The 10,590-nt window shown below is 42.3% G+C and overlaps 1 pseudogene; it reads right to left on the bottom strand.

Moving 5' to 3' along the window:
• Nucleotides 1–2,131: 2,131 nt before the first annotated feature.
• Nucleotides 2,132–10,590, bottom strand: LOC113561450 (annotated as a pseudogene).

Raw genomic sequence — 10,590 nt, 5'->3', positions numbered from 1 at the left:
GATTGGCGTCAGAAATAGAGCAGGATCTGCGCAGTGTAGTTGGCAGCAGATTGGGAGCAGAAATCGAGCAGGCTCTGCGAGAAAGTGCCGTAGTAGTACAAATTTATTGGAGCAATATTGGTTAACAATATAAATCTAATTTGTTATGTGGGGTATGAATTAATTTCTTATATTGGTCCACTATTGTAAAGTAATCTGTTTTTTTAATCAATACTTAATTTGATTAAATAGGCAAATTTAATGCCTTCAGATTGCTTGCGGCGTGTGTGAACGTTGTCCATGAGAACCTCTGTGCCGCAAGTGCAAAATTCTTAGAAAAATTAATATTATTATGTCAAGACGCGTATATTACCTTATATAACGGTCAGGCTAAATCTTAACATCGAGTAAGAACTCGACATGTTCACCACCTAGCGGTGCGGAGCGAAAACGCATATTCCTAGCCGTGTGTAAATTTGAATAGTGTCAAAAGCTGCAGATCCTGTTCGGTTTCTGCCGCCAACCTGGCGCCAGGTTATGTCGGCAGGCTCTGTTCGGTTTCTGTCGCCAATCTGCTGCCAACTACACTGCGCAGATCCTGCTCTATTTCTGCCGCCAATCTGCCGCCAGGTTATGTCGGCAGGCTCTGTTCGGTTTCTGCCGCCAATCTGCTGTCAGATCATGTTATAAGCAGGATCTGCTGGCAGAACACAAGCTTAATGCGGACACAGATGGTACCGGATCTGTTGCATTATTCTGCTTCAGATATGCTGCCAATCTGTCGGCATACTGCTGACAGTGTGCTTACTCGGTGGATTTTGTACCCAATCTGTGGCCTCTCTGCTCACATATTTTGTCGAACAGATTTTGCCAATGTCTGTTCTTCGCAGGTTTGGCTGACTGGGTATATAAAAGCCATTTAAACAGCTGATTGGGTGCAGCGTCTACTCATAGTGTTTGCTATCAATCTGCTCTCAAGTTTTGCGCGCAGACCCTGCTCGGTTTCTGGTACCAATCTGTTGCCAGGTATGAGCGCAGGCTTTGCGCGGTTTTTGCTGCAAATCTGCTCGTGTTGCTTGACAGCAGGCTCTGTCACACTTCTGGCAGCAATTTGACAACATAATTCCAGAAAACAGATCTTCCTTCCAATTTGTTGCTTTTCTGGTATCAAAAGTTTGTAGCAGGCACTGCTCGAAATTTGTTTGCTCAGATTTTGCTATCTGGGTAAATGTTTGAAATGTCAAACATTAATAAAAATCTTGAAAACGGCGACAACGAAAGTGTTTGAAATTTTAAACACTTATTATTTAGAGTGTAGAATATCCTATAGAATATATATAGAAACAGTCCATAAACATACGCAAAATGTTCATAGAATATGCTACAGAATATTTATAGAACATTCAGAGAATGTGAGTTTTTGTCTACTTCAAATGTTCCATGGAAGGTTCACAGAAACTCTAAAGCATTATATGAGAATATTCTAAACATTCTCCGATATTATTCTATGAATGATCATAGAACGATCTTGTGCTGTATGGGTTGTAATAACCTATCGCATTTCCGAACGTGACCGCCTCAATTTTGTGCGTACAAATTGCCAAATTTTTGTAAAAAGCTTTTTATTGTGCAAATGGCAGCACTAGAGAACCTCAAGTAAGGACTCATGCCCACAGGACGCGGTACCGCGGCAATGTGTAATGCGGCAACGCGGTGGCCAATCACCGTCTTGCATTTCTGGTAATACCGAAGTTATATAGATATTGGGTGTTTTCCAGCACCGACACAATACGACACAGTGTATCATTCTATCTTCTTTCAATACCAGCGAACAACAAAGATAGAATGATACACTGTGTCGCACTGTGTCGTTGCTGGAAAACACCCATTATTACCAGAATTACCGCGTTATCGCGTCCTGTGGGCATGAGCCCTTACTCGAGGTTATCTAGTGCTGCCATTTGCACAATAAAATACTTTTCACAAAAATTTGGCAATTTGTACGCACAAAATTGAGGCGGTCCCGTATCGAAATAAAATAAAGAAATATAATGAAGCTTTTCAAAGTGACTTTAGATTCTCAGGTTCCTCTCTGATGATAGTATAATAAGGATTATGTATTAAAGGAATATGAAGAAAAAAGTTATAGTAATTGAATATATATTTTCTTTATTGAAAAGAATATATTTTCGTAATTGTGTTAGCGGCAGCAGAGTGCTACTAAAGCTAATGCTTTTTTATTCTTTCGACATTTCGCGTCACAGACATTTGTTGCAGTTCAGCAACCGTTAAGGTCCCGATTTTCTGCAATGACAATATGATATCATAGTTCCTCTCGAGAATCTGCTTTATTTCCACGTTTGTTAGCGAGTCCATACCCATACTGTTTAGGGTATCGTCAGAATTCATTGTACTGCTGTTCTTAATGCCTAATGTATTGAGGACAGCACTGACAAGATCGATTTTGTCCTCGCTGTTCGCTGTTTGATGCTTCTCGGATAATACCATTGACCCTAATATTGGATGTGGTTGTTGAAGAAAGATGTCCATAGTCTCGAGACAACTCGATATATGTTGCCGCACAATACTGTTTCCGACGATGTTATTATTTTCCATGGATTCTAGAATATAAATAGAACAGCAATTTCCAAACTGAACGAAGAAATTTCAATATATTATACGTATTACATACATATATCTGCATTATGCTTGTATAAAAAATCACAATTTTATATTGTCAGAAAAAAAAGTATTAAAACATGCAAAAAAAGAGAAAAAAAGAAATAGAAAGTGCAACGTCATGTGAACAACGTCTGTTATACTCTGTTCAATCGAAATTTCATATTCCTTTGAGTGTCAAGATATCGAAGAACTATGAAGAAAATCATGATAAAAGGATTAACGTCTCTGTAAAACATTTGTAAATTATTAATATAATTATTGATACTAAAACAGAATCTGTTATCTTCTCGATACATTTTCCGTATTATATTACCCATTAATCCGACATTTCCGATAAATCCCCATTGGATAGCAAGACCAGGTAATCCGTCAGCCTGTCTCCGCTCCACAATTCTTTCCATGATCGAGTTCGCGAGACCGTAATTAGACTGGCCCAAGATGCCACGACCACACGACGTAGATGAGAATACGACGAAGTAATCCAGTAACGGGCAGAATTTCCTGGATACCGTGTCCAAGTTTCTCGTGACGTCGGCTTTTGGTGCAATCACTGTTTTCAGATCCTCCTTCTTCATATTCTCGATCAAAGTATCGCGCAGGATGACCGCCAGATTAAATATACCGCCTACAGGAGCCAATCGGTTACTCTCTTCGATTAAATATTCGGCACCCGCTATTGCAGTAGTGTCCGCTGTAGAAATCAGGACCTGTACACCATTTTCGCGCCATTGGCGCACGCAAAATGCTTGGTAGCCGGTGCGAATGCCCGTGCGCGATACTAGAACAATGTTCCTGGCACCGCGAGTGATCATCCAGTTGGCCAACTCCAAGCCGAACCCACCAAGACCGCCAACTAGTACATATGACTTCTTCGGATTCATGTAAGTACGCGATATGGCGGTCACTGTTTTCCGCATAGGTACTGTACACTTCACCGGCTCTTCATCTCGGATCTTCAGTAATATTTTACCGATGTGCTTGCCGCTTGCCATCAATTTAAATGCCTCCTGAAGCTGCTCCATGAAAAAGACGGTCGAGATCAACGGGCGAACCGTGCCATTCTTGATTCCTTCGGAAACGAGTTTCACCACTCTCTGCCTCTCCGCGTAATCTTCGAACACCATCTCCAGCAGTATACCGTGGAAGGAGATGTTCTTCAGGAACATCGACATGCCTAAGGGATTATCGTTCCATAAGTCGTACTTGCCGATCTCGAGAAAACGGCCATTCGTAGCGAGGCATCGTATGCTGGCCAGTAGCTTCTCCTCGGCCAGTGAATTCAATACCACGTCGACCCCGCGACCATGCGTCTCAGTGAAAATCAGTTGTTCGAAACTCGTATCCCGCGAACAGCCGATCTGCCTGTCAGTCAATTGCGGGAAGATCCTCTTGAGAAATTCTCGCTTATGTAGTGTGCCGACGGTAGTATAAACCGTGCAACCTATGTGCAAAGCAATAGCGATTGCCGCCTGACCGACGCCACTTGTACCGCAGTGGATTAATATGCTTTCGCCCGCTTTCAATTGACCTCGCATGAGCAGAGCGTAGTAGCTGGTCGCGTAGACGAGCGGCACCGTCGCTGCTTGTTCCAGCGTCCACTCATCGGGCACCTCCCAGGTGAAGCTGAGATCCGCCAGTACGGTAGTCGCCAGTGCGTCGGATTTGTTGATACCCATCACGCGGCGACCATCTGCATCTCTGCCAGAGAACTCTAATCCCAATGGACAGTCTTCCGTAGTTAATTTTCCTGGGAAGACGTCCGGTGACAACTTACCGTTCGCCAACATGATATCCCTGTCGTTCACGCAAAATATTTAATCGACGTATCTTTATTAATTGGAAGAGCGATGCATGATGTTCAACGATACTTACCTAAAATTCAACGATGCGTAGTATACACTGCAGAGTGCCGTATCTGGAGATTTATCAGCCTGGTAACAATTTAACGGGCTCTCAATCCATCTTAGACTGTTTATATCTCCCCTTACCAATGTATTTACGTAAGCGTGTTCCACTTGTGAAGATGCATTGTTCTGATTAAATCGTAAGTGCCGATAGCTACCCCATTGTCCTTTCTTCAACACGTTAGCCACCAATTCCTTATTGAGTTGATCCGCATAGAATTGCACGGATAAATCAAACTTGGGAGCGTCCTTATCTTGGATGAGAATGTAGCGCATATTTGTACTGCCGATTTCATATCGGATGCAATTCATGAATCCCATTAGACCTAATGAAAAAATGATGAGAAAAATGCTACTTTTTAATCAAGCGACGCGGTAGCGTCGCGACGCCAAGTACATAATAAAAAATAAGGTTCCGAACAATGAGAGTCACTGCATAAACATCGAGCGTTACAAAGTTTAGTGCATAGACGTCGAGCGCTACCGCATAGCTTATCTGGAATTCATATCATTTGACAGGTCACATAAACTTGTGATGAAAATAATTCAGGAACTACAGCCGTTATCAAAAATCTAACGGCACTTTTATTATATAATATGGGTGCAAGCTTTCGATTGCGACCAATTTGAATAAGAATGATACAGTCAGTCCTGAGATATTGTAATCGTTATGTTAAAATTGTGACGTTCCGTTTTCCATTTCCGTGGGATTTCAGACCACTCACGTACATATGTCGCACATACATATATAAAGCGATTTTGTCACTCAAGCTGCCGTTACACATGCATGATTTAATTTATTATAAATTAAAACTGATTTTAATACTTGGATAATGTTTTATTTTAAGATAAATATATAAATTGCAAATACTATAAAAAAAATTATTAAAAAAATTTTAAAAGAGTATTACAAATTATTAAAAAATGTGATACATAGGAAATGTTTTATTTCACGATAAAGACCTAAATTGCAAGTAATTGCAAGCAACATTATCGACGACGACGACGACGACGACGTTGATGTGGTGCAACGTCGTCGTCGTTGTTGTTGCCGTCATCAACGTGGTGCAACGTCATCGTCGTCGTCGTTGACGTGGTGCAACGTCGTCGTTGTCATCGACGTGGTGCAACGTCATCATCGTCATCGACGTGGTGCAACGTCATCATCGTCGTCGTCGTCGTCGTCGTTGTTGTCGCCGTCATCGACGTGGTGCAACGTCATATTAGTTAGTGAGAAAGGGATTGACTGCACCAATACCACGAATTTTATTGCATAATGTCGAGCGCTACCACATTCATTGCATAAAATTATAAAACTCATAAAAATGATTTATGTGAAAGTAAAGCTATATTGCTATATAAGCTATATAAGCTATATTAATAAAACTTATTACAAATTGCATCGGAACGATGTACGTGTTAGCATGCAAAATAATTGATAATAAAACATAAAAAGAAATTATGTAATACTAATTATATGTTCAAAAGAATGTAAAACTAAAATATAGTCAAATTTTAAAAATTTACAAAAAAGAGAGATCCCTAAAAAAGATTATTTTAAAAAAGAAAAAATATATACGCCAAGTACATAAAAACTCCCAACTTGTCAAAACTCAAAACTAAATATGAAATCAATAATTAATGAGCCAAGTATCTAGAAGCAGTTTGAGTATTTTACCCAAACGCTTTCCATTTAGTTTTTATGTACTTGGCGTATATATTTTTTCTTTTTTTAAAAAGCTTTTTTAGGGATATGTGTTATTTATTTCATCGTGAAAAATGAAATAAAATAGCGCGCGCATAGAACGCGCAGCTGTGTGTTGCTAGTGTATATATAAATCTCTTATGGGCTTACCGGATAATTCATCGTCCTGAGATACAAGGATTACTTCCTGAGCTTCCTTATCTTCGTTAGCGGATTTTTTAAGCGCCCCTTTCACGCTTTCCAGCAACGAAAAATTATTCTCTGTTATCTGTATTATGATCGGTTTTCTCGTCTTCTTCTGTTTTTTAAATAATAGATAACTCTTTCCTACAGAATCAATCTGTCTTCCAGCCAATGTCAGATCTCTTTCCTTCAGCACAATTTTCCAGTCAAGTTGCTTGACAGATTCTTGTAGAAGAATAAAACTGCCAGGTCTTAAGCCAGTCGTTAGATTTTCGAAAACATGATAAGATTTATTAGATAAAATATCTGTCGCAATAACAAGATGCATATTCTGAGCAAGAATTGCGCTATTCGCATCTTGCGTCACAAAGTCACCGTTCATCTTTGTTTCGTTGAAAACTTCTTTATAATTGTTGGGCGATGCAATGGACAGGTCGAGCTAAAACAGATTTTCTTATAAAGCATTTTTACAAAGCGCAGCAACCATAATATACAGAATATAATAGTTTGTTGTTACTCATTGAAGTCTAATAAAGCACACTTACAATAACTGAGAACTCTCCACGGAAAATATCAGATATTAGTGGTGTCAGAAGAGCGTTCTCCGTTTGTTCGTTTGCAACTTCCACGGCCTTGATTTTAGATGTTATAAAATTCTCGCGCACGATTTGCAATAGCACAGTGAGTGCGTGCAATTGCCCCATCCATGGATCTTCTACCAGACAGTGCGGATTGTCATACGGTACAAAGGTATACTGTTCATGCCTAGGCTGAACCTGCTTTCGTCGTGGAGCCAAAGCAGTTTTGAATCCTCTCACCTCAATACCACCAGATTTGATGACATTGATGTCTTTATAATTATATATTGGTATTTTATTTTCCAATTTCTCGATGAGTTGTGTATGAAAAACGGGATCGATCACAACGTACTGAATGTACTTCGGCATACATGTCACTCTGTGATAGAAGGCTATGACAAAGTGGAGCATACTATCTAAGTAGGGGATCCAATCGTTGAACCAATGCAGCACGCCAGTTGTCCCATAATTGTCGCAGGATTTAACACCTTGGAAAATACCACTATACTCGTATCCTTGCAGATTCAATTGTTTGTAAACGTCTCCAGTATTCATAGGCAGGTTCTCCTTATCAGTAGGCGGTGACAATGGCGGCAAATCTAACTGTTCTTTCTTGATATTCTTGGACACACGTATGTTTCCGGTGATGACGACTGAATTGGATTCACAGATCTGGAAAAAGCCCGTTTCTCTGAAGATATTTATCAAGAATGTTATTGCGCCCTCTTTCGGTATGATCGTGGAGCGTTGAAAATGCACATTCTCAAAGATCACCGGCAGTCGTTCGAAATGAATACCGTGCATTTGTGCGAAGATCTTCCAGATCAAAACTAGATAACCAACACCCGGGAAGAAAACTCGTCCCTCCAGTCGATGTCCTGCCAAGTACGCGTCCGTTTCATTCGATAGATCGACTGTGACGACGTAGTCTCCCGCTTGTCCTGAAGTTATCTGGTGATAAGTGGGCACTTCCCACGTGATAGAGTGGTCCCATTTGACCAGTGATACGATCATCGGCGTTCCGCGACCAACAGGAAAATTCACCGGCGGATACAACTTAAGGATGTTGGGTTGTGCGCCGACCGTGTACAGTTTACCTATGTTGGATAGTAGAAAAGCCAGATTATTGATGTGATCTCGTTTCTGGAGACTGATCTTGGCTACTGTCTTTGGTAGCGATCTATGTAGAATCGCTTGTAGCAGACCGTGCGGCGCGATCTCGATTGTGACTGCGTTTTCTGGAATATGCGTTATCGCCTCCCGGAAGAGCACGGGAGACAGCAAGTTATTCACGAAATAAGCTGGTGAGCTGAATTGAGCGATCGGAGTGTTCCATGCGGCCTCGGGTACTGAAGTGGAGATCCATTTGGCCGATCTCGGTTTGAAATTTGACATGATTCCATCGAGCGAAGCCCGCAGCTTAGATTCGGACGCAGCGATATATTTGCTGTGAAAAGCAAACCCACAGCTGTCAATCAACTTGGCGAAGATGTTCTTGCTTTTTAGTTTTTCATGAATGTCTGCAAAGATTCAATTGGACCGGAAACAGTGATCAAATCTATGGAATTATTACAGGCAGGGATGATATCAGACGGACATATTTTCTTGGCTTCCTCCCAACTCAGACCATAGCTGCCATAGTACATGGTTCCAACTTAGCACTTATAAGTGAATCACCTCTGAAATAGGCTATTAACATGGTTTGCTCCAGTGTAACGGTGCCATCGGCGTAAGCGCAAGCCAATTCTCCAATGGAGTGTCCGACTATGCCGTCTGGCTGGATGCCTATCAGTGTCAGTAGGTCTACTAGAGCGATCTGTATAGCTACGATTGATACAAAAGTGTTTGTCACATTTTTGTATGTTTCGTCGGTGCTGTTCAAGATAATATTCATGAGATCGACATCGTAAGGCAGCAGTGTATCCGCACAACGTTGCAGACTGCGCTGGAAAACTTCGATGCCAAGCAGTTCCTTGCCCATACCCGGCCATTGAGCGCCCGTGCCGGAAAATAAGAACCAAATAGGACGCTGTTCATCGTTTTTCGTTATTTCAATTATTTCACGTGTACTACTGTCGCCGTCGAATATCTCATAGCCACGGACTCTGTGTTCTAATATCTTGTCTTTGTGTACGACATGTAACAGTGAGAGGAACTCATCGTCTCCCCTATGCTCCTTCGCCTTATCTAGCAACGTGTGTACAGCTTCCTCTGTGCGACCTGACACCAAGACCAGCTTGGATGGCAATCCAGTATTCAACGTTGACGGTAACTTCGGCTTGGGATTGCTGTGTAGGATGACGTGGCCGTTCGCACCACCAAAGCCGAACGAGTTAATGCCTACGAAACCGCCGTTCCACGGTGTTGCCTTGTCAATTACACGTATGCGTCCTTCTTCACACGCAGGAATGTTTGGATTCGGGATGGCAAAATGCAAATTTGCTGGAATCACGCCCGTTTCCATTGCGATTAATACTTTGGCGATCGAACAGAGTCCACTGGCAGGTTCCGCATGTCCCATGTTGGATTCACTGAACCGATTAGCAGCGGTGTTTTCCTGTTCTTGCAGAACATCTTATCGATGGAAGTCACTTCTTCCAAATCGCCCATTTTGGTGCCAGTACTATGCGCCTCCACGTAGACCACGTCAGCAGGATCAATTTTCGCCTCGCTGTACACCTCACGCAACATTTGATTCTGCATCTTGCCACTGGGATACGTGATACCCTGAGGCTTGTAGCCGTCGTTGTTAAGTTTTGTGCCGATTACCGTGCCGTATATTCGCCGTGCGTCCTTCGCCTTTTGCAGGTACATTGCCACCACCGCCTCAGACCTGACGTATCCGTCAGCCGCGGCATCGAAAGCCTTGCACTTACCGTCGTGGGACAGCAGATTCAACTTCTGGAATTGAAGTGCATTCGCCGGTTTCAGCAGGAGATTCACTGAGCCGACAATCGCGCTGTCGCATTCGCCGGCGCGCATCGTGGCAATCGCGTAGTGCAAGGCGAACAAGCTCGAGGAACAAGCAGAGTCCAACGTGCAGCTCGGTCCAACGAAGTTGAACGCGAAGGAAATTCTGTTGGAGAACATCGCTCTGCAACAACCGAGCAATCCGTATCCTACAACCAAACGCAAGTTTATCGAACGATTTGTCTCGCACTAAGAAAGAATAATTTATATTGCAGAAGAAATGTCTTAAATTGTACAAACCGTTTATGCTGTGCAGGTCTTTCGACCAAAAATCGTCGGACTCCGAAGCGGAAGCACCGACAAACACGCCAGTACGCGATCCTCTTATGGTTGAAGGATTGACACCGGCATCGACTATCGCCTCGTACGTTGCTTCTAGTAGCAGACGAAGTTGCGGGTCCATTACGTGTGCCTGTTTTTGATGCACCCCGAAGAAAGAGGCATCGAAAGTGCTGAGGTCTTTAATCTTGCCGGATCTGTGCGGTAGCCCGCACATACCTGCTGGCCAACGGCGCTCGTCATCATTCACCATGTCCATTTGCTTCATTAGATTTTCTTTAAACTCTTCCATATTCGATGACTCGGGAAA

This window comes from Ooceraea biroi, chromosome 2, assembly GCF_003672135.1.
Source record: "Ooceraea biroi isolate clonal line C1 chromosome 2, Obir_v5.4, whole genome shotgun sequence".
NCBI lineage: Eukaryota > Metazoa > Arthropoda > Insecta > Hymenoptera > Formicidae > Ooceraea > Ooceraea biroi.
Note: the sequence above shows the minus strand (reverse complement) of the source record. Positions and strands in the feature narration are given on the sequence as shown.